Below are 25625 nucleotides of genomic sequence, written 5' to 3' on the forward strand. Positions count from 1 at the left end.
GCACCTTTAACACATGACTAAATCCATTGTCATCCCACTTTCTTCTATTAATCTGTTGCCACAGCCTTACCTATCACCATTTGGTTGCTTACATTTTTCTACTTGGCAGATCTCTTGCCTCACAGGTTGTCTGTATCTTGTCCGGTTCTTGGCAGAATTGGTTGTTCATAAAATAAGTCACTGGGAATTTTTTCTTCTGTATTGCCTCTTCCATCTGAGAGAACCTTCCTTCTGCATGCTCCACCAATTCATAATAGATGCTCAGCAGTATTAGTGTTTAGCTGATTGTATCAGTCATACTCATTTGGGGATTTTTCAGTTACTCTGGTAGAAATCTTGGCTCCACTGTCTGTTTAATTTAGATTATGAAGACTGTTGAGAAGGAATTACACATCTCCTGCATATCCATATCATTATCTGTAAGACTGGTCATCAACAAATAAAATTAAAAGTATGCTTACTAATAATAATGCTATGTTGCTGTTGTTGGCAGTAACCTGATATAGCTATTTTTTTCTAACTGATCCTCTTTTTTTTCTCTTCCCAGGAAACTGTTTTTAAACTGATATTGCCAATCAAGCTATAGTTTAACAAAAATTGCTTCTTTAACTAATTTTAACTAGCAAAAAGAAAGGGAAAATGCCATTATTTCTTCTATTCATCAAGTCTATTTACCTTAATCCATGACTATGAATCTCTTATTCCTGTTATTGACCAGTAACTCACATTTACAGGGAAAACCTCTACAAGTAAGTGCTCATCCGTGAAGCAGGCTATTCCCTACCTGGCTCACAGTCAGACAGAACTTGAAAAAAGGCTGCCCCAACTTGGCCACCTGTCAAACCTCTTACTTTATCGACTATTGTAAGATAAATCTCCAAAGCATATTTAGTTTGCAAACAAAACTGGTATTGCATCTCTCTGTGGACATTTTAAACCCATTGTTTTGTTCTATGTGATAATGTTTTCTATTGCTTATGACAATCATTTGTGTTTTATGAAGTGCTGCATTTATTTACTTAACGTTATTCCAAACCTTTTCTAAACAGCCCTGAATCTGCCTGACTGCTTGGAATGCTGACAAATATCAGTGTTCATGGATGGTTAACTAGGCAATGAGATATTCACCACCCCAGTGTGGAACGTACCGTATTTTTTAAAGAACAAATGTATTTCTCTCTCATATAATACAGAATGTAAATTAGATTTATAGCAGAAATAGATTAATTGGTATGGCCAATACAAACTAAAGTTTGCTTAAGCTTTGGGGTGGGGCAGAGCACAGCACAATGGCTTGTTTTCTGACAGAAAACTCCTGTTCCACCTGGTAAATAAGTTGGTCAGTTAAGGGTCACTCATAATGCACCAGGATGTATAGGTGGTCTTGTTGTATGTATTATACCTGCAGCACTGTGACTATACTACAGCACTTGTGACTCAGACTGGAAGTTGGGTAAACTGCTTCTTCACCAGTTATATAAAATCCTACTTTACTCGTGAAAGGATTTCTTTGCTTCTTCATTGGTCTGTTTGACTCTTTCTACAGTACAGCTCTAATTTGAATCTTCCTGAGTAATGATGATGACTAATAGATATTTCAATAATATCTTTATTTCCTGAATTGACAGAAATATCTGAAATTAAAAATGAGTAATGAAGTACATCATTTAAACTGAGAATATGCTCTGTGAGATGGATACAGTCATGAGAAGTTCATGTGTTTATTCTCATGAACTTACTGCTTAAAAGCTGGAAATTCACCTAAGAAAATTTATATCTGAAGATGTATTGTAAAAAAAAAAAAAAGGTAGAAGAAACCAAAACAAACTCTGGTGTGTTGGTATAGTTGGCATATATTTAAGCTTCGAGATCTTCGTTCCTAGCCAACCAGACAGTAGAGATTGGTGCAGCTTATAGCAGTCTTGTCCTTGAGTAGATCTTCCTGCAATAACCAGAGTATGTGGCAAAAGGCAAAGGCATGGTCAGGTCTTAGTGCAGAAGCAGACTTACAGAAAGTAGTAATGTAGTAAAGCTATGGGTTTTGTCAGTGATGCAGGCCACTGAGCTAAATCCAGTCTTACTGACTCAGGCTCAGTATCTTGCAGAACAGAAGCATGTGAGTGTGAGTACATAGCCCTTCACATACTAAATTTCCTGACCTCTCAAAATGTATAACTTTAAACTAGCTTGCAGCATGTAATTTTTAAAAAAGAAAGGTTTATTATTATTATTTTTAGAAGCACTGTGTTGACTTTGCTGCAGGCAATAGGTAGAAGGATAATGGCACTGTGTCTCAAGAAAGGATTGTTAGCATTCAGTTAGAGTAAATGATTGCTGTTAGCATTCAGCTGGAATAAATGATTACTGCCAAGAGACAGCTATACTGCAAGCTCTTCAGCTGTTCTGTTTCAGTGTGACTGCATATAGTTGAAGAGCCTTCCAAAACCTTGCATTCAGTCTTCCAGAAGAGTTATCAGAATGTCAGATTTCTACTCTTTTGGTGAGTGAAAGGGGAGAAAAAAAATCTATGTGTTTGAATATTTGGAATGAAGAAAAAGCCATAGTAACTACAGCAGCCTGAGAAACAATTCGTGCGCTAGTTGCTTTATACTGAAACAACCACTTACATGTTGATTAGAGGAGAAAAAGATGGTGAGAGGTTAGAGAGACATGTTTGCTTGTGACTTTTAAAATGTGATACCAAACGCAATCGGCCACCTACAGACAGAATTCATTAATACAAAATTTTATTTAATGTTGGAACAGCAGGAATTTACTGAAAATAATTGAAAAAAAAAAGACCATTTAACTCCTTTAACAGAAAATCTTTCCTTCAAAAGCTGCTATGTATTTAGGAAAAATGTAGGTCTCATATAGTCAGGAAAAGGGGAATAATGGTGGCCTAATTCTAACAAAAAATACAAAACAACATAATGTTAAATTAAGTCGTACTCTCATGAGGCTAGAGAGTCACTTTTTGTTGACTGATTTACCGGGAATGATGGCTTCTAAAGATTTCAGTGAACACACAAAATATAATCGCATGGCCCTTTCAGCTTTAATCATGCAGGTAGAATGCAGAGTCCTTTGCAAACTGAATTCTCTGACCTCTCAAAATGTACATCTTTAGCTCAGCCTCTAGCGTAAGATTTAAAAAAGGAAAGGGTTAGACAAAGGCAGTGGCTATTAGGAGTGGCAGTCTGCCAGAGGGGATGATGGCTTTCCACCTGATTTTGCCTATGTAGAATGAACCTGTCTTTTCCAGCAGTATAACCTGCCCAAACAGCCAGCATCCAGCTCCTGCCCATGTCCTGGTGCTGCTGGTGGTGCAGGACAGAGCCAGATCCAGAGCTACTGCCCGGAGCTGGAGGGTGGTTTCTCCCAGCAGCTGCCTGTGTGGCATCAGGAGCAATGGGCACTGCTCACTGATTCCCCTAGCAGCAGCAGGAGGAGCAAGGCACTGCTGAACTCTTGATCTGGTTCTGCCAGCAGGATTTGAATAGTTAAGTCCACAGTATCACTTACATGTGTCCTCTATGTTGCTGTCTACTTGTAACCATTCTGAATCTAGGTCCTGTTTCTTCAGCTGTCTCTGTGCAGGCTGTGATCAAAAATCCTCAGCTGTGTGGAGCCCTGGGAAGAACTGAAAGTAGACATTTTGGAACATAAGTATACATCTCAGGCTTGCAGGAGGCAAGATAGGAGAGAATAATGCAGGAATTCTTTAATAATTCAATACATAAAAAATTCAATATATGATTTGGTTTGACAAGAATCTGTCAAATTTGAGGATTTACCGCTACCTTTAAGTGACATAATTATTCTTTTGAACTCCGCAAGAAAAATAACTATTAATGGTGTACACAAAAATGCAACTGTCATACAGAACTACTTCAGCGTACATGCTCTTTTAAACTTTCTGACACAAGAAAATCTTGCCTGTTACAGCTGTTGGTTTTACTGATATATTTCCCATATTAACTTTCTGGTTTTTGTCATGAGTAATTTTTCTATATTTTAGCTTAAAATTCTTTTCCAACCGAAAAAGTGATTTCTTTTTTTTTTTTAAACAACACAATGAACGTGCTTATAGTAGGAGATGTAAAGGTATCCAGCTAAGTTCACACAAGTATTCTTACTTCAGCATCCAGCATATAGCATTAGGAAGGTAGGGAGAGCTGGATCCTTTATGAAGCTCCACAAGTATGAGAAGGTAGAAATTTTAGCTATCATCTTGTGCCTGCTCAAAATCAGGTACTGTATCTACAAGAAAAGGTAATGGTTCAAAAGCCTTTGTGAATGTGCAAAATGTGTTGCACAGTGATCGACTTTTTCAAGAAAGGTGATTGCCAGTTATTCAGATTTAATTTTAGGCCACTAGAAGAAAAAACCTTTCTTATCTTCACCTAGCAGTTACAAAGAACCCTAATGCAATCTATGTTGGTGAGCTTTTCAATAGGTTTTGAGCCCAAAATTGATATACTGAATATGTCCTAAGTTTATAGGAAGCTGTTGGGGAAAAGAGTTATAGTGTAGAAATGATAAAGGTTTATAAGTGCTTCACTGAAACGCTGCCTTGCAGAGTCAACTATAGGTAGAAAATTTTTTGGATCCTGAAGGCAAAACAGTGCTTCAGACATAGGTACTACACCAATGTACACAAAGGCAAGGTCATATATAGAGTGAGGACTACAGATCCTAGTAGTTTTATTAAACTGTTCAAATTCAAAAGCACAAGGCCAGATTTTTAACTCAATGGAATAACTTTGTCAGGAAATGTATTTGGATAAAGTTTTGATACCTGTGTTGCCTTTGAGAAGGGAGCCACACATTCACAATAAACACGGTAAGTTTTTTGGAGGATTATAACACAGTCTTTGAATTGCTCTAATGGAATAACTGGCGCTTCTTCCAATATTTATTTTGTTACCACTGCTATTACTGTTGCTGTGTTTACCCCCTGCTGGTTCCTGCCTCCTAAGCTGGCAAATATAGCTTGGTGTCTATAAATAGCTGTTATTCATTGCAAAAATTCAGCTCCTGGAAGCAGATGAGTGTTTAAGTGGCAATCTGAGACCACATATCGGCACCTGCTAATCTGACATTCATTCTACTTTGAAATTCACTGTCTCAAGTAATAGTATTTCAATCAATATATGTTTGAAAACGTCTTACAGTCTTTCATAAAGAGAAAATTTAGCATCATGAAAATTCCTTTAAATAGGTAAATTTAAGTACTTGCTGGCCTATTACTCAGTGCACAATGCACAATAAGATATTACTAAGTAATTAATGGTATATTCTTGTCTTTAAAATCAAGAATAAAGGCCTTTCATAATTGTCCAGAATTCTTTCCTTGCTATAGTATTCCAGCATATTCTTTTAGCAAATGTCTATGCTCTGCATTTTTTACTTTAGAAATACTGCAGCTTGGATTGCAAAGTTAAATCACAGGCAGCTCAGTTTGTACCCTTGAGATGCACTGAAGCAGCCATGAATCAGTATTGACTTCATTTCTCCACCGTGTCTTTGAAAAATATATAGTTTGATGTCTTGGGTAATTCTGGAGAGTCGCAAGAATGGGCAACAGAGGAGGGATAGCTACTATTTCTAAGCTATAACGTCTTTCCTATGAGGCAAACCTTCATTACATATTTGTTGCTCTCCTTTCACTCTAACCTTTCAACTGGCTACTTAATTCACGATATTAACAACCTCACTATGTTCACAGTTTATGACCTTTTTGTACAGTTTCTCACACAACTGTGAGAAAATTGACTTATGGCCTTCTGAATACCTTCTCTTCTGTGTAGGAGCCTACAGTTTGCTTTTCAAGGGAGCACTCTGATAGTCTGTGACAATTCCCCTCAACTGAACAAATTTAAAACTAGACCTTTCAACCCCTGTGTCTGTGTTTGCTCCCAAACAAATTCAAATTTTCAGATGCAGATGGAGTGCTAGTGGCTTAACTCTACAGCTGTAGCTTGTTATCACTGGAGGCTCTTTGAAGAGCCATCAATGCATTTTAAACTTTAGTAGCTTATGCAGGAGAGTGGGTTTGGTGTTAGGGTTTTTTTTAATTTTAATTTGTTTTCTGAAAACCAACTGGATTTTCTCTTTTGAAGATGTCCAAAGTTACAATCTTGATTTGCTTTTAGTGCCTTTTTGCAAATATTTCTTAGCTGTTTTATGATGCAATTACTGCAAAATGGGCATTCACTGGCTCCCAATGTGCACTGCTTCAGGTGTACCTGTACCAGGTGTACTCATATCTGCCTGCCAATACTGAATATTTGAATAAGCTGGCAAAGGAGAATAAGGGCATTAAAAGAAATTAGGTGCCCAAAATTCCTTTTTACAAGACAGACTGCTGTTCCCAGTTTCCAGTATATCCACAGAATTAGTTTTCATTTCAGGTAACCCTTAGGATGTGTTTGATTGCCTTTTTTTCCTGTCTTGAGTGTGACAATCATTGCCCATGGTTTTTTTGGTTTTGCTTCTTCCTGGTAAAAATATTAGAAAACTCCCACAAAGACACAATTCAGATGGGCATGAAAAGCTCACTGTTCATTCTTAATGCTTGGAGAAGTCATCTGCTGGAATCAGTGTGTCCGGCTGTGGGTGAGGACTGACCAAGGTGGTATTGGCATTACTGAATGCAGTGATTAAGTAATCAATCTTGCTTTTGATACAAACACAGAAGTATGCTAAGAGCATATTTATGGTGATGAATAGCGGAGCATAACTGATGAACTAGCATATTTATTTCACCACTGTGAAAGGCATTTTATAAAATTAGCTATTTCCCCAGGCCCACAGTTTGCAATGTTCTCTTCATAACGTTTTGGGTTTTGTGGTTTTTTTTTGTTTTTTTTTTAAGGAGTACTATGTACTATGATTCACTGGCCAATTTGCATTTGCACTGTTGCAAAAATCTCATAGTTAGATTTGAGAAAGACTATAGCAAATCCTGTCAATTTTTTGTTTTGTTTTCCTGGTCTGTATCCTTTATCGTAGCTTGTTACGTGTGGTCAAGTCAGTCGCCTGACATAAAGAGCAGCCCAGAACTGAATGAAGTTGACTTTATAGGTTAATAAATAGTATACGGATGCCAACATCATGTCTGTGTGAAGTTGGATTCCCAATTAAGAGATTGACTGTATTTTTTTATGTACATACTTTCTATCATTTGATGGTAGATACATGTTTTTATCTCAAAGTTCTTGACAGAGAATAAGGTGAACTCTGCCTTGCAAATAAGTAGGAGCGCAGGCTGGAATGACTAATGACCTAAATAGTCAAATACCGATATACAATTTGATAGCAGCAAGTACCTTTGAAAGTGTAAACTATATATAGATGAGAAAATGCACCAGCAAGAACTGTACTGTCCTGTTATAAATGGCATAATCTGTGAGCAACAGTTATCTGCATTCTCCTGTGCACATTATGAAATAACTTTAACTTGTAAGAAGTCTCACAGCTGGAAGGATGCAGCCTTGTCTGTACATGCTTTATAGATAATTGAGCTACATACGGGTAGATGAGAAAAAAATAAATGTGCATCAAAATATTCTAAAGCATCTAGCAGTTTTAAAAAACTAGATTTTTTGAATTCAAGGTGAAATGTGGTTGGCAGGAGGGCTTCAACATTTTTATAAAACATTTCCTCTTTAGTAATCATCTTGGACACAAGTTTGCTACAAGAAATATTCCTTTAAGCAAGCAAACAACTGTAAGCACCAAAGAGAGATTTTTATAGTGACAAAGTTCAGTCCCATTACGGGGAAAATGAGAACTTGGCTCTGCAATCAAATAAAATGTGCTGACTGTAGCACTGGCCCCCAGATTTAGTGAAAGACTTTTAAAGAAAGTAAGCTAAAATAAGTTTTTAAGTAGTTCTCTTGTGTGCTAGTATGAAGTATGTCCAGGCAGATTTACCCACTTCAAATTAGATGATTCCGTTTTACTTCTAAAATGGGAATGGTTTTTAATTTTTTTTTTTATTTGATTGTGAAACTTTTGAATTTAACCTATTTATTACACAGATGAGTCTTACAAGTAAGACTTACGGTAAGGTTACTTTCCCATTTGTGATGGCTATGGGCACTACAAGAGGCACAGATTTAGACCAACTCCATTCCATCTGTACCATCACAGAACTAAGAATGATGGATGTATAAGCTAAACTAGAAACATCATCTTTTAAGTTGTGTTAATGTAAGGTGCTAGAAAAGTGACTGAAGCTTTTATTTGTTCACAGAAGACTAAAAAAAAAAAGCCTTACAGCTTGCAATGTCAAAAATAAAACAAAACTACACCACTCTATAAGAGCAGCTGAGGAAGAAAAGGTACATGTTATCTGGTAGTGATAGCAGTTCTGTAGGGAGTTAATTATAAGTGGTGTATATATACTTAATAGACAGATCCTTACTCTTTACAAAGAGGACCTGTATTTTCAACTGTATTTTACTTTAAAAATAAGATTATCTTATATTTGTCTAGAGTAAAATTCTAAAAATTATTTACAGAAGTAATGCGCTGGGATATACATGGTCTCAAACTGCACGGTAGAGTTTTACTGTGACAGATATATTACAAAATAGGCATGGTCCTGACCAAACAGTATTTATGACTGTGAAGGTCAGCAAACTTTGTAATAGTTTCTCTCTAATTTGAAATTTATTGTGCTTATCTAGGTTGCTCTGACTTCCAGATAGATTATAAATGGTAGTGTACAGATGTTCTCACAGGTTGTAATGCACATTACCTCTTAGGTTATTCTAATGTAATTAATAGAGGTGTAAAACTGTTAAAGGATCAGTATCAAAGAGTGTTGATTCCAGAATTTCCTTCCTCTTCAGTCCAAACACAGATTAAGAAGGTACTCTTTTTACAGACATAGGAGGGTAAAGATGCATTGGCTTGATGTTTGAATGTATTTTATAATGCATTTGCAATTGGTAGCCTTGTTGGCAATCAGGTTTCTCGCAGGCAACCACAGCCTCTAGTTCAGTTGTCCAAACAGCTTAGTTAGAGAAAGAAAAAATCAAATTAATTATCTGTGACTGATGCATCTGAATGTGAATTTGCATATCATACTCCTTCTAAAGGGACTTGCAAGTGGCTGTTTCTGTAAGCAATGAGCACCCAGATATTCTAACTCAGGGCATCACTGATATCCGAGAGCTGCAACTAATTTGCATATTGTTAAATCATGAGATATTTTGTAACCCCATAAAATTCATCTAGCATGTCCAGATGTTATCTGTTCATAATCACAATGGCTTTGTTATGGACTGTCAGAAAACAGCTAAGGAAGTGTAGGATACTCTGCATTGCTTCTCTTGGTGAGTTGCTTTCTTATCAGCTGAAACTGTGTTCTGGCACCACTGCCCCTTATGGATCAGAAGTAGTGTGGATTATTGTATTGGCTTTGGCTGGGATAGAGTTAATTTTCTTCACAGTAGCTAGTATGGGGCTATGTTTTGGATTTGTGCTGAAAACAGGGTTCATAATACAGAGATGTTTTCATTACTGCTGAGCAGTGCTTACACAGTCAAGGCCTTTTGGGAGGGGACACAACTGGGACAGCTGACCCCAACTGACCAGAGGGATATCCCATACCATATGACATATCACACTCGGCAGTAAAAGCTGGGGGAAGAAGAGGGAGAGGGAGGGATGTTCAGAGTTATGGTGTTTGTCTTCCCAAGTAACTGTTATGTGTGATGGAGCCCTGCTTTCCTGGAGATGGCTGAACACCTGCCTGCCCATGGGAAGTAGTGAATGATTTTATTTTGCTTTCCTTGCGTGCGTGGCTTTTGCCTTACCTATTGAACTGTCTTCATCTCAGCCCACAAGTTTTCTTACTTTTACCCTTCCAATTGTCCACCCCATCCTGCTGCAGGGGGAGTGAGCGAGCAGCTGTGTGGTGCTTGGTTGCCGGCCGGGATTGCACCACAACAATTATGCAGGTAGCTACATTGTGCAGGTCTTTCTGGGGATCCTGAGTGGAAATAAGTGCTATTATGTTGACTTTCGCTGGCAATGACTCTGTGAGTTAGTGACATTCAGAGCCTGACAGCACACAAACCATGCTGCAGCTTTTGGGAGCAGGATCTGCTTAGTCCTCCAGGGAATCCCACTGCACTTATGTAGACACCTGAAAACAGAATCCAGACTTCTCAAGTGTAACCTAGCAGTCTGGTAAGCGTAGAACACAATGATTTTTTTTTTCCATTTGGAACATATAAAAGGATGAGTTTAAAGACAGAAACAGTTTTTATGATTGGGAAAAATTATAAAGGTTAAGATCAGGTCATATAGAAAAAGTTATGGGCCTCCTGTAAATTCTCAAATATTTATTTTTTACAAACAGGACAAATAAGGGAGATATTAAATTACTACATCATATGTTATTCTGGTGGGTCTAGCAATTACACAGTCTTTAACGGTTCCTCAGGCATGGCACTGGGATGGCAACAGAGCTGTTTTCTGTCATGCACCATCTAAAGAAAAACAAGAAAAAAATGCCGTTGGACTTGATATTACATTTTTAAACACTGGAAATAGATTCCTTTCATTTAGAAACAAACTCCAAGATTCCAAATATTTGGCTAGTTATTCAGATCGAAGTTTTTATTAAATAAATCATGTTGAATAAGCAGCATAAAACTAAACAAATTGTACATTTGCAAAGAATGCTTCATAGAGGATGCTGTTTCACAGCAGTCCAGAAACACCTTTACATTACTAAATAATCTACTAAGGTGAGAATTGGGCAATCACCAATCAGTAGGGTTGCTGTTGCCTCGTGAAACTAATCTCCTTTCTGGCACATTTTCTGCTTTTTATATGGCTTACTCCTAAAATGGTCAAAGACATCTTCAAGGACTTAGCAATAGAATGATATTGTATGTAAAGTGCCTTTCAGAGGAGTTGTCTATTGCCTCAAAGGTTGAGGAGGTTTTAGTATTAGTCAGTAGCTCTTTTCCATATCTTTATTCAATATCCATGTAAACTCAGGATGTTTTGATAATGTTTGAAATTAGGTAGTTAGAAAATTTTTGAATACAGCTTCACAGCAAAGGTTAAAATTTGTAAAAATTTTATCATATTACGTATGTGTCTTTCTGACATTTTTATTCACAAGAATACAAAGCTCTGTAAACTTCCTCAGTTTGTTGAAGTGCAAACTATGGAAATTTACAGAGAATAATGAAAATGGGAACAATTGGGGCTACATGTCAGTTTTAGCAATCAGTTTTCATTAAAAATAAACATTGGCTCCTGCCCAACATAGGATAGATCTCTCTTTAAGCGCACAGCTTTTTCTTGCATATTTTCTTCCTTGTTTAATGAAAGAATGGCACCACGGAGATTCAACAAAATCCTATATTTAAGGGTTGTGATTCATAAAATGCAAGAGAATTCTGGCATTTGAATTTTACTGATCTATTTTCGAAACACAGCATTTCTTTGTGTGACAGAAGAGTTGTTTGTCTGCTCCTAGTTAGTAATGTGAAGAATTTGCTTCTACTCGCTATTACAGTCTGAGTTGATGGTCTGATTATGGAACAGACTGAACTACAGCTATGAAGGAAACCATCATTTGTCATATAGGTAAAAACTGCAGCTCATTAATGAAGTTGAGAAAAAACGGGAAAAGTAGAAGAAAATTTCTACAAGTGAAGTTCAACCTCTACTACCTGTTAAAGCTGCAATAATTATATATTATATAATTATAATGTACTTTGCAAGAGTTGTTCTTTTTCCCAGTATTCAGCAAATACTCTTCCCAATGTTCAACAAAGCAGAGAGAGACAAAAAAACACAGGTAGAAAGGGTGAGCTAGAAGTGATGGTACTGAGGAAGTATAAAGTTTTATAGACTACGATAATAAAAATAAAATGCAATAACTACTTTCTTAATATTATTTTCCCAAATGACCCAGGGAAAATATGTTATTTTGAGTAATGGGGTAGTGGCTTATTGGGTCACATGGGCTAGATCGGTGCAAAGCAGCTCAGAAGTGCAAACACACACAAAGAATATCCAGGAGTCTTGACGTGAAGTGAAGGTAGAATATTAAGTAGGTTTGAACAAAATCTACATACATATAAGAAGCAGTAGTCCATGATAAATTTTCTATCCTAATTTTTATTAAATAGGGGACAGTACATGAAAACGTTAAGTATTATGGTTTGATCTGATCCAAGAGAACTGTCAGAACAAGTTACAGAAAAATATTTTTATATCTAAAGTTTTTGCATTTCATATCTTGTAACTAAAGGTTTATTGTGTTTTGGATCCTGCAGATGTTATTTAGGGCAGTTTTCCTAAAAGTCCTTTAATACAAGCACGAATCTATTTAACTGTAAAACAGTTCCAGAGAACATGAGTTTTATGAAGATAGTAATACCTAGACATGCCAAAAAAGTTTCATGTTGTTATAAAATATTCCTTGACTGTTAATTTTATGATTTTGTAAGCTAATGCTGCTCTACCAGGACCCTCCTATATACAAAGAGATTTAGAAACTTACTGACATTGTGTCAGAGTAAATATTTGGTGGTGGAATGAATAGGTTGGCTATATTCTTTTCATAATGGGTATCAGTAACAGTGGCAGACAAAGTCTAGTATTTTCATAGCACATCACTGAAGATTATTCTGAAGTACATAGAAACTAATTTCTCATTTTCAAAACTTGAGGTGATTCATAAACTACAGAGTGTAAGGAGAAAGCAGAGGAAGTGAAGAGGATAAATAGACAGAACACAATGATGTGCATTAAGAACACTATGGGGCTGCTATACAGCTGGGTTTCAAGTGGAAGTAGGTTTCTGATTGAGAAAAAAACAAAAAAACCCCAAACCATATCCTAAAGAGAGTACTGTGGTAGAGGGATTGGAGTCTCTTAGTAACGTACATTATATAGGTAGGAGAAATAAGTAATTTTGTGATTTAGAGGTAATGCTATGCTGCTTCTGCAAGCTAAGATAGAAATCAGATCCATGAGCACCTATAGGCGAGAAACCACATAGAAGTCAATCATTTTAGTGAGAGGCTGTTGCACCACTAGAGTAAAGTGTAAAAAATAGCAGCTATGAATAACAAGAGGAGGAAGGGGAATAAATCATATGACGTGTTATAATAATGCAATTCTATCTGGGATTAGGGATTATACTGATGTTACTATCTCGATTTAAAAAACAATACATTCTTAACTGGAAGAGCTACACTAGTATTTAGTTAGTACCTTTCCAGGAACAGGAAGCTCCTCTTTTTCATTTCCTTTTTTTATGTTTTTTTCTTAGTACCTTAGCTGAATGTACTATGATAGAATGATAGAATCTACTTGGGTTTATTCCAGTGCCCATGATATATATTATAAATGCTTTATTGCATTGCATTGCATTTAATTATGTTTGATTTATAGAAAAGGCAGACATTCTCATTAATATTTTCATATAGGTCCTCCCAAAGTAAAAGAAATTTCCTCAAATTCTTCAAATACCCAGCGTAGGAAGCTTCTGACGTTCATTCATGATACCAGTCTCTAGAGGAGAGTACAGAGGTATCTTTTCCCATCACAGTGCATTAACAAAAATTCAGAGATTAGGAAAGACTGAAAAACTGGTCTTTATCATTGGGCTGAAGGTAATGGAGCAGGAAGGAAGAAGTGCAATACCATTGCACTAAGAGAGAATGAAAGGTGAAGGATGTGAAACAGTAGATTGAAAAGACATTTATTCTAATCATTACATGGCTTTTAATACAAACTATCTAATGCTGCTCTGCACTGCTAAACTCAGCACCTCGTTAGTACTGTTGGTACTGTTCACATTTAAACAGGAGATTCCGAGCAGGAGAGTCTCTTTAGGCAATCTTATTCTCTCATGTAATGGGATAGGAGTTTATATTGTGACAGGGTGACTGGGGACTTAGTTTGATTTGACTTCCCAAATATATTGATATGCTTTCTCATAACCAAAAACTAAAGTGAAGGTGCACCAGTAGGCATTTAAACTAATATTAGTTGCTACTTGCTAGAAATATTTATGCTTTGTTATTGAAAACTGAAGTCCTGGCTCAACTTCAGTAATTTAACATCATTCTCCCCTGGCAATGCTGTTAGAGGCAAAATAATTACTCTTTAGAATTACTCTTTATCTACCTCGGGAACAGAAGTCATCAGTGGCAGACATGAGTCAGTACTGAGGGCAGTGACTGAGCAGGTATTAGCAACTGGGAATTTGCCACAATACTCCCTCTTTCGCTGTTACTTTATGTTACAGAGGATGCCCAGAACTTTGCCCCAACACGTAACAGCAGTTGCTACGAAGAGATTCAGGGTGTTGTCATACTTGGGAGTGAGCCATCCTAGCCCTCCCAGTAAGCTAACTAAACATAAAGAAAAAAACCATTGGATTTTAACTATTTGTGTTCCTGAATAAGAACAACTGGAAACTTATCTTGAAAGAGAAACAAAACCAGAAATACTTTCTCATATTTTTAATGCTTGCATACTGTTTCTTTTTTCTGTTAACTTTTCTCTAATGTTCAAGATAAGAAACTTACTTAATGTATACTCATTAGATTTAAATGCTAAGCCAAAAGTCCACAGAAATGCATTTGCAATTGAAATGTAATTTGCAGCAAAGAGAACACTCTCACTTTAAACAGTATTGGTTATTTATATGAAGCACCTAATCAGAAATTTAAAAAATGACATTGCATTACTTAGTTTATTAACACCTCATACATATTTTGAATGTGAAGCACTTGTGATAACTACTCCAAATGAGATTCATGGACCCAGAATTGTTTGCTAAGGGATAGGATCGAACATTTCAATTGATAAAGGAAATCACAGGCAGATTGAGGGGAAAAAAAAAAAAGGAAAAAGTAACTAGCTTTATAGTTCATATCAACTCTCAAGAAAATGATTAAGAATTTACAAACTAAATGTTGGCTAACTATGCTTGTTCAGTAGGAAAACAGCAAACATCAAATGAAAATTTGCAATAGGACTTCAGACCCCACATTAGGCTGGGGTGGCTGCTAGCAACTTTTTTTTGCCATCGTTAGGCACTAGATACAGTTATAGAAAATGCTCTGCCAGGAGGGAGGAGAGACAGCCAGCCGAACCACTGCCAGTGATCAATGCCTTTTTCCTTGATAAGAAAGGAGACAAGCGGCATTTGCTCATTTGCTCTTGGTAGTTAGAAAAGTAACGGGTTTTTTTTCCCCTTTTTTTCTTCTTTCCTTTCTACTACTTCTACTATTCTTTTTCTCTATCTCATGCTTGAAGCTCTGAGAACTGGTTTGGAATTTGACCCGTGATTAGGGATAGGGAAAGAGTTGGTCTTTCTGTGTCCAGGCAGCCTGTGTTATAGCTAGCTGTCAGTCTCTCAGTCAGAGGACCATATCCACGTTTAGCTACTGTCCATCAGGGAAGACACAGAGCAAGTGCAGAGATCTAGGAGAGATCTTAGCCCTCAAGAAAACAAAAAAACTAAAGACCTCACCCCTACAATTGGGAGCAACTAAATGAAAGAGGAGGGAATTTCTTCAACCTAAAGATTAAGATGACAAATTCTCCAAAGTCACAAGGAGTTATGAGCTTAAAATATGGAAGTGGAGTTTCAAATTTGACGAGAGAAATTTTTTTTAAGACCAAAAAAAAGAAGCATAGAAATGCAGTGTCTTTGGATTCTCCATCACTGCCAATCTTTAAGAAGAAATGAGATAAAAATTTCTTGGAAGTACGTAGGTAGGCATAGCTGAGCCTGCTTTGGGGCAGGAGAATAGACTATATAACTTAAAGGAATCCCTTCTTCCCTTACTTTTTTCACTATGTTATGACTCTAATGTTGATTTTGTTGCCATTGTTCTGGTCAGCCCAAATAAGGGGAAAGACACTGGGGCGTTTTCTTACTTTGCTTTCTTTATCAAAACAATGAAATGCTTTCTCTGTGTCTTAAAAGAGGCACGTTTCTAATAAACTTTAACAGAAGTTTGGTATCTGTCAGCAGAAGTAATCTAATATCAAAGGATAACTTCACAGAAAGAGCTATGAAAATAAATATTTGTTCAAACACATAGAGAAAGTTTTCAAATGCGTGCCGCTGAATAGGTTATAAGTTGTATGAAGATGTAGATGGTTTGAAAGGGAACAATTAGTATTCCCAAAGACCCTCTTTCTCCCAAATGGATAGTGATATTTATGAGGCAATGGGAGTAAAGATGCTTAGGCTTTCTTCCTGATATGTCTGTTTGCCAGTAAGTGAATTTTAGTGCGAACATAACTGCTCTGAAGTTGGCAGCTACATCTGTCTGTCCATATACTGTACCAGTTATGGTCATCTTGGCACTGTGTGGGAAGATGTATGAGTGGGCTAGGAAAAAGCTATCTTTTATGATAATGAAATGTAACAGCTTGGGAAAATGCCTTTCTGTAGAATTGTCTGGACTGAAAACAAGTCAGGCACATCAAAGGAACTAAATCCCTGACAAGGGGTTTTGAAAAATCGGTCTGGGCACACAGAGGAGCAAGAACCTGGCAAACATGGAAGGGAATGAAAGTCTAACGGATAATGTCAAAAAAAAAAAATGTTTGAGAATGGGCACCTCTTTCTAGAATTCAGTTACTGCTTTACTGAATGCTTTCTCTTAGAGGGGTTTCAGAATTGATATTTTCTGTCAACCATTCCTCCTACACAGCTGCCTCTTTCTCTCTATTTATTTCTGTTTTTAATGAATCTCTTTGAAAATACCGTCTGAGAATTAGACTGGCTTGTATAGTTTGTCACCTTCAAGAGAATAAAATCTTTTCATGTGTCAGGAAAAGTAATAAAGGATGAAGGCTTGGAGTTGGGAAGCTGGTATCTTTTTCTTATTTGTTGTTTTCTTAGGAGACTTGAGAAACAGAGCAGACATGAGTGGGCAAGGAAACTGGTAAGAAGTAGTCTAGGAGCAGCGAACTATACTTTTTGAGAAGGTAGCTCTAGTTAAATTATCAGAGTTTTGGTCAAGGGGTTGAATTTAGTATCATTTTGGGTCATGCCATGGTATTTTTTCTGTGAAAGTAGAAGTAAGAAGTGATGCTTGAATTGAAAATACTCAAACACTAGCATTCCAATGAGGGAGACATCTAAACATGCCTCCCTCCTCAAAATTAAACATTAAAAAATATATACTCCACAGGACTTTGTTTTAAATCTGTTTCATTTGCTTGTGCTAGTTCTGGGAAAATGGATAAAAAGAGAACTTGAAAAACAAGCTAGAAAACTGACTTGCTATGTTATTTACAGTGGTTCTGACTGTGGAGAAGCAAACAGGAAAACTGTGTCTTTATTAATCCAGTATATTTTGCTGAGCTTCCATTTAGATCTGCAAACCCTTCTCTTGTCAGCAATGTATAACCTTTCGTGTGTTTGTGCTTATGTGTAAGGGCATTGTACTTAACCAGTTAAGGCAACGTGATTCAAACCCAATCCTCTGGGATTTTAAAACTTTTTTCTTTAAATATTCTCATTGCTTCTTTTCTTTCCCCCCCAAGATCACACCCTATTCTTTTCATCCATTAGTTTTTCATTCATATCCATTCCATTATAAAAGTATTTTAGGCAACTTTCCAGAAATCTTTTAGGGTTTTTTGGCAGTGCTTATTAGTGATAATTTCTCCAGCAGGTCCCTTTCCTCTATCCTGCATCAACAATAATTTTTAATACCTAACTGTTACTGGACACTTGGCCTAAAACTTCTTTTGGTCACTTTTAGTAACCTGAATTTCAAATCTGAAGGAAATAGAAGCTGTGGGGCTCAGAAGCTATGAAAAATGAAGACAAAATTAGCTAGCTTGAACATAGTCTTCTTAGGCTTTCTTTTGCAAAAAAGAATTTCAATTTTGTCTCCAAAAAATACTGCAGTACTTGTCTTTCTGATTACGGTCCATTTTGTAGTGTGAGTTCCAGGCGAGGCACCAGCAGACCTGTCAATACTCTCTTGCCCTTTCTAGGTCACTGACAGCCCACTAACTTCTGTTTTTCGGTTGCTCCCTAATGGATTAGTACACAGTTAATTACAGAGGAGCGTTTTCCTGGACGACAGCCAGAGTGTAAAGCTTTCTGAAAACCACTTTTCTATATGTATCTGAACTTTTTGCTCCCAGAAGTGAGGACTGTGGAGTTTGCTGTTCATCCACAAAGCAGATGGTAGCAGTGCCAATTTCTATAGGACTAACTTACATGAACCCTGACATGGAGGATCAGTCCTTTGGAATGAAAGGTTAATTAAATATCTTATGCTTTTGAGTCCTACTTTTTCTAACGATAGTGCTGATTTAGTCTTGCTGCAAATTCAAATAAAGCAACTTGCCTGCAGCAGCACTTACCATGTATTTCCATTATCTTTCAGAAGTCTAAGAGCCAGACTCTGCAATTCAGCTAGACCTAACTTATTCTATTTTCTAGTGAAAAGTAGCCTTCAGGTTTGAAATAGTCACGCTGCGTGAGGCAGCTTTAGGCCGGGAGAGATACTATAAAGGAATGTCTTGTGTCAGCAAAACGCTTTGTCTGTAGTAGGAATTAAGGAGAGAATATGGTTAAAACCTTTTCGAGTATAATTTTTGGCTTGAAAATGGAGAAGAAAAGCGTAGTAGATTTCTGTTCAGTTGTATTTACTTACATAATCTGATAATATTTTGGAGAGAGAAGACTGAACTGGCTACGCCCTACAATTTGTTTTTTATTTAAACATAATGCTGGCTCACTGAGTCTAAGGCTTCTGACAGGAGTATAACTGTTGATCGAGTTTTCAGCAATAAGCCTTTGAAAGACCTATGGTAGACCAATGCACTTTCACGGGATTGGGAGTACGGGGACACAGATGAGAAACCTGACCATCTTCCTTCTGGAAATTTTGGGAAGATATTGCTCTGACATCAACAGAAATGAAAGCAAGTTTCTAAACCATAAGTTTTGGTAAAAGTCATAACTCATCATAGCCTGCTTGTTTCTAGAGGGAGTTCAGTCTTATGAGAGGCGATGGCTCATCTTATGATGGCTGTAAGATGTTTTGTCTTGCGCTGCATTTCCACTTACCTGCTAAGGAAGAATTTCTTCCTTATATCTAAACTAAAGCAACTCTCTTTCAGTTTAAAGCCATTACCCCTTGTTTTATCATTACATGCCCTTGTAAAAGGTCCCTCTAATCCTTGAGTAACCTTATGATCTTGGTGTAAATCAATGCTGCTACTGTGAGAGTGTGAATTATGAGTTCTCAGTAAATCTACGTCTTGCACTTCTCCATTCTAAATCAATCCCTGATATTTGTTTGGGGTTTTTTTTTTTCAATTAATTCAAGGTTAGCAGATTTTAAGAGCAGAATGGACTACAGTGAGCCTATGAATGAGATCAAATGCTTTTCCTAAATTAATTAATGAATAAATTTGGGATAAGAATTTCTTCAAGAGGAAAAAAAACCCAGTGTCCTATTTTTCTGGCTTAAGGAAACAAAAAATACATAGAAAATGGAAAAATATCAATATTTTCAAAATGAAACATTACAATTTTTTATTCTGAATACAATTGAAGTGAGCTTTTAATTTGTTTATTTTCATCAGTGCTTTGAAACAGATAAAAATATGTATACAAAATATTTAATCCTTGCACATACCGGAGGTGTAATATTACACATTATGTAAAAGAACCTGCTGTAAATAATTTACAGATCATAGACAAAGACAATACCTGTTGCATTTGACTGTGAATACAATTTGCATACTTTTAACCTGAATAGTCATAAGAAAAAAAAAAATTCATCTTTGGGATTTGGACAAACTGCTTTGTTACAAAAGTTGTAAAAGGTTCCCTGTTGGTTTTTAGGAAATGTTTTTTCTGTTATTCTTTAAAAATTGTTAAAAATGAGGGAGTTTTTGTTTCAAGACTACTTAGAGTCCCTAAAGCCATACCTGTTGTTCTTAAGTTTCTAAACAGCTGTTACAATAGAAGGACTAGGAAAGTCAATAGCTGAATTACAGTTTGGGGATGGGTAATGAAGTCCTAATCCTAAATTTAATAGGTATTGTATTTCTGTATAGATGTTCTCCAGTCTAGATAACTTTTAGTGTTTCAGAAGTTTCTAACAAAAATAGTGAAATAATAGGGCTATATGGTGTACAGTTCCCTTTTCAGAAAAAGGAAACTTGGAGCTTCATGTGTACAGTCAATATGTAGCAGGGAAAAATAATTTCTGAATATTTTTACTCTTAACTAGAATACTATATCCACCATATTTGCCTTTCATGTACTGCCTCTTCATGATCTCTTTTGCAAATATGATTTGGTTTGTGTGAATGGTGATTAAATACAAATTTTGATATAGTACTAAGATTTGGATAATCAAAACATGATTTTAACTAGTAGAAATAGTTTACAACTGTCAGATCACACAATCAGGAATAGAATCAATCTAACCTGAGTTTAACGATCACAGTGCAAGGACTGAATACTTGAATAGTCCAATATACATTTTGAGAGTTCTCTATAGGTTGAAATTAACAACTTGTAATAAATTGATAAAATACAGATAGTTTTGAGAGAGAAAAAGGGTAGATCAGTTAAATAAATAGTTATCACAATGTTTGTGTTTGGCTGTTCCATTCATAATGTCACCATAGAATTTATTTAATGATGTGTATTTAAGGAAAGAGATTTTCATTTTTTTTCAGTTGTGATTTTTACTTAAGGTTGCTTACATCAAGATTGGAGAAGCTAGAAAAAAATAAGCTGTCACGAGTTTACTAAATTAACTTATTTAAGAGTTCAAAGCAAGCAGTTAATGTGCCGTACATACAGAATTTTAGGTTAATCAAGAAAGTTAGAGAAGTTAAACAGTGAGCAGAATGTTTCCTGATGCCAGAGTAAGCAATACAGATATTTTAGTGTGAATTTGCTGCTAGAACACCCAACGATTTCTTGTTGGTACTGGATGTTGAAAATTAACACAATAATTAACAATAATTTATCAAATTATTTTATTAATTTACATTTACAGTGGTAACTGATGCCATTTAGTTGCATTATTAATCCTATGTAATATAATCGGAAAAAATCTGTTAATTATATTTATAGTAATATTTTTCCCTGGGGACATGTGTATTTAAATGACTCAAAAGTTGAGACTCTTAATGGCTACCAGAGTTGGAGGCTCAAAAAGGAGAGAAAGATAAAGAGCAATCCACTAATCCTCCAAACTGGGGAGTTAGAAAAAGGTTTGCAAATTTCTATATTCCTAATAATAGATCAGATTATTGTCTATGCTAAGAACTTTCAGATATATGTGGTCTTTTAGTTTGATTCAAATTAGCCCAGAATAAACTTAAGTCGTCTTAGACTGTTAGAGAGTGCTCTGTGTGCAGGATGACGATTCAGGATACTACTTCAGCCGGAGACCTATATATAGCACTGTTAAATTACAATACAATGGAGCAATGGTTACGACCTGCTGACATTTTGTTCAAGCGAAAACTGAAAACAAATATGTCTGCAATGTTAGAAACTGATGTCAAAGCTTCAGGGAGTTGTGGAACTATAAAGAGAGAGAAAGATGTAAAACAAAACCACAGTATGATCTTGGGGTCTTTGGAACTATCACTGTCAAAATGATGCTTCATATTTCTGCAAAAGGAAACAGTATATGAGACAGGGGTGGGTAACATGAGGTTTCCTCCCAGTTGTAGGAGGTTGTCACCCCAAACAGATGAAAGCAGTAGTGCAACATCTTTTCCAAATCGCAGTGGAAGAAATAGGAGGAAACATTTATCCAACGTCAGGCAACAGCTATGGTATGTTAAGAAAATAGAGCCATGAGATCCAGAAAAATCAAGCAGGTGGTCTTGCCATCTCTCAATACCCCTAGGGTTTTTTAGCACCCCTAATGTAAAGTGGAGAAGCAACCAACAAGACCTACAACGTGGAAACCAAACAATTAAAATCACTGTAGACAAACAGAAAATGTTGGCCCAAGACAGCTCACCTTTTATACTGTGTGGCCACAGTACACAACTGCTAATGTTCCACTGCATCTTCCAAGCTTCAGGATGATTTTGAGTAGAAAACAGATAGGGTTTTGGCTGGTGAACATACGATATAACCTGATCTGTTTTCTACTATTGGTGAGACTTAATATGATTCCATTCTGGCCTAGGGTACAGGCGGGGTTGAAATATACTATCAGCAGGTCTGGTAAGAGCATAACTTATGGTGGAAGTGGGAACTCTTGGGTTTCCATGCATTACGACAGAACACTGTTATGGTCTAATATATGCGCACTTATTTTTTAAGTGCATTAGTTGAGGTACAAGGCTCTGTATCATATTGCCTTTAAGATACCTCCTCTCGAGATTTATACATTCAGACATGGGCTGTCCTCACATGCTTTTATCCACAATAAAGTTTTGTTTACCCCTCTTCCCCCCTCCCACAAACTTTATTAGAGCTCTGTATGACTTTAAGATACCAAGAAAAGGGACATGAACTTGTACTGCCTAATTAATATAATTGTGAATAATTTTAGGACTCACACTGTGTCATTCTTTACTCCATGAGTAGTCCCAGGGAAAATTACAAGGTCTGCAAAATCTGTTAAAAACCACTCATTTATTCAGGAGCATTTGCAGAAAATATTAACTGCTCCTCTGTGAGGGATAACAAGATTTTTTCACATATTTTTAATTAAACTGTAAACTTCCATGTTTCCATAATAGGCTGATTTGCTTGCTTGCTTGGTTGCATACTCTTTCTGCTCTTTTTAATTATTTCTATTTCTTATGCAAGAATCCTCTTCACACCTTCTCTTTGCTCTCTCTAAGCAGCTTGTTATTTTTCACAGTTTGATCTCCACTGACAGCTTTCTTTGCTGTGTTTTTGGTGCATAAAGAGCAAAACATACATTTCAGTCTCAATTACTTTCATTTTAGATTAGGAAAACTGGAATACAAAGTGAGAACAAATATAAAATCTTCATGAGAGAAAGCAAAGAATCTGTAAGATCTGCAGTTTAAAAACCTCTGTAAAACCTTTCATCTTTAATCCTCTTATAATGCTGTCACTGGCTGACAGGCAGGTGGAGAGATTTTTCATTTTATGGCATAGAAAGGACAGATTTGTGATTAAGGCATAGATTGGGTCTCAAAGGATTCTAGTTCAGTTTACATCTTTTTATATAAACTTTGTATGGGTGTCGGTTTAGGCTTCACATTGCCTGTATCTTTTCTTTCTTTTCCTCTTCTCTGTAATGATAGCATTCCTCTGCCTATTTAGATGTTGTCATCTCAAAAATGCTGTCTTTTGCACTGGAACTGTTAACTTTGCTATAATCTGAAATTTAGGCCTGATAAATGTTATACAATAACTCCGGTTCAGGGATGCAGTTGTGCATGTGCCTAATCCCTTTGGAAAGTCAGACTAAGAGCATACTCAGTTTATGATTCCATGCACTCACCTGGACTGACACCGAAGAAGGAAAACATACAGTAGTTTTCAGAGAAATTAAATGTACCAAACAATACCTCTATTAACAATATGAAATCTGTATAGTACAAACATTAAGCAAATTTCTCTTCAGTGGTATGAGAAAGATGGGGGTATGTTTGTATTTCAGTGTGTTGCTAACTCTGAACTATAAGCACAAATGAATATTCATCTTTTTGATGTCACAGAGGCAGCAGTGGATATTTCAAGGGCAACTTCAGTAGAATTTGAAATGCATATCAACATTTTAAAACACTTATTGGAAGCTATTATTTTTTACTCATGTTATCTGACATAAAGGCAATTTATTTTGATGATGTTCACATTTAGTTGTTGTGGCTTTACATCTCATCTGACTTTTATGCTGTTCAACTCATCATGAAACCAGGCTCCTTTTCAGCTAAGAGTAACATGCCTTGTTTTATTTTAGCCTAATTTTTGTGCATGGGGAAGCTATGCGAGCACTCACATGGTATTCAGTCTTCTAGTATCAGTCAAGTGAAGACTTCTGCACCAGTAAAAAAAGTGAATTTGTGGCGGTTCGGCAAACAAAATGGATTTTTTTTCCAACTTCTGAAACTAGCAAATTGGTGTCTAGAATTGCTGCAATTGCTCTGTCTCCCTGATTCTTTTGTCATTTTGTTTTAGAAGGTATAGGAACTGAGTCATCCTCCTATTGTCCAGTGGGTTTACATGCATTTCATGTTTTTATTCTTCTTTGAAAAAGCTTTCAGAAATACATTTTCTGTTCATCATTGACTCCAAATATGCATTTCAATCTTAAAATGAGCAAACTTAAGGGATGTGAATAAAAATTTACAGATCAGCTGTAGAGTATGCATCCTTGGTTTCTATCATAGTGAAAGGAATTTCTTAGCTGATTGCCTGTACAAGTTAATTCAAGGTACAATTTGTGTTATTAGTTGAGTGTGATTGCTTAGAAGAGAATTCTGGTTTTATCTATTGTTTCTTGAAACAGAAAAATCTTAATTTTATGTAACAATATTAGTCAATGATTAGGGAATCATGGGGTCATAGAGACTAAACCCTGGGATTTTCAATGCCTGTGGGTGTGTTGTTCTGACATGCGAGATCATATTTGCCTGCTAGCAGCCAAAAGATCATTAATTTTATAAGAGTAGTAAATAACCTGAAAGAGCCTGGATGTAGGCTATAGATTGCTATAGGTTTTGTTAACATGAGGTAAAGGGGTTTTTTAGATTCAAAAGAGAAGGAATAATGCAGTATCTTTATATGTCATCCCCCAACCTGCAAAAAAAACCCCAAACCAAAAATCCCTTGAGGCAAGTAGGGCTGCTGCTGTTTTGAGGTGACATTCATAGTGCTACTCTCCTTAATGGGGTTAGGCAGTTTGCTAGACAGTTTGAAAATGCAAAGCAATGCTTCACCTACTCTCAGAACATATCCAGGTAGCATGATATTTCACAAAGGATATTTGGGTAACATTTATGAATCTCATAAAATGGAACACTTTCTAGTTTTCAATATTTACCGCAAAATATGTAGTATGAAAAAACCAAAGATTACTTAAGAAGATGGTATACCCATGTGGTATTTTTAATGTTAAGTGGTAGAGCAAACATTTTAAAGGTACGAGTGAGACCCACACTAATGATATTGTTGCCTTTTTATGCACCTTAATATTTAGCTTTATATAAGGAGACGTGGCAAAGAGAGAATGTATCACTGAATTGATAATTTTTTTAATTCTGTATGCACCTGTCCAACAATCTGAGAAGAGGAAAAAAATGCTCATTAACTTATAAAGCACCTTGTAACTGTCTCCTACCTTTCTCTTTTTATGCTAAGCCATGTATCTCTGTTGCCATCTATATATCTCTGTGAGCTTGGGTGTAGTCAGCAAGATCCCTGACAAAATGCAACAAGTCACAACAAACAGATGGTTCTATAGTTTTGGGGGCCATTTTTGCTGACGCGGATTACAATAGTCTTCTGCAGTTGTGTGCTTGTGTGGTAGATCTCAGCAGGGATTTCTTTGGTACCTCTAAGCTCATATAGATGGGCGTGTGAGATTTTAGGCTAATTGCAAAAAGGGGCATGT

Source organism: Calonectris borealis, chromosome 15 (assembly GCF_964195595.1).
Source record: "Calonectris borealis chromosome 15, bCalBor7.hap1.2, whole genome shotgun sequence".
NCBI classification, from domain to species: Eukaryota; Metazoa; Chordata; class Aves; order Procellariiformes; family Procellariidae; genus Calonectris; species Calonectris borealis.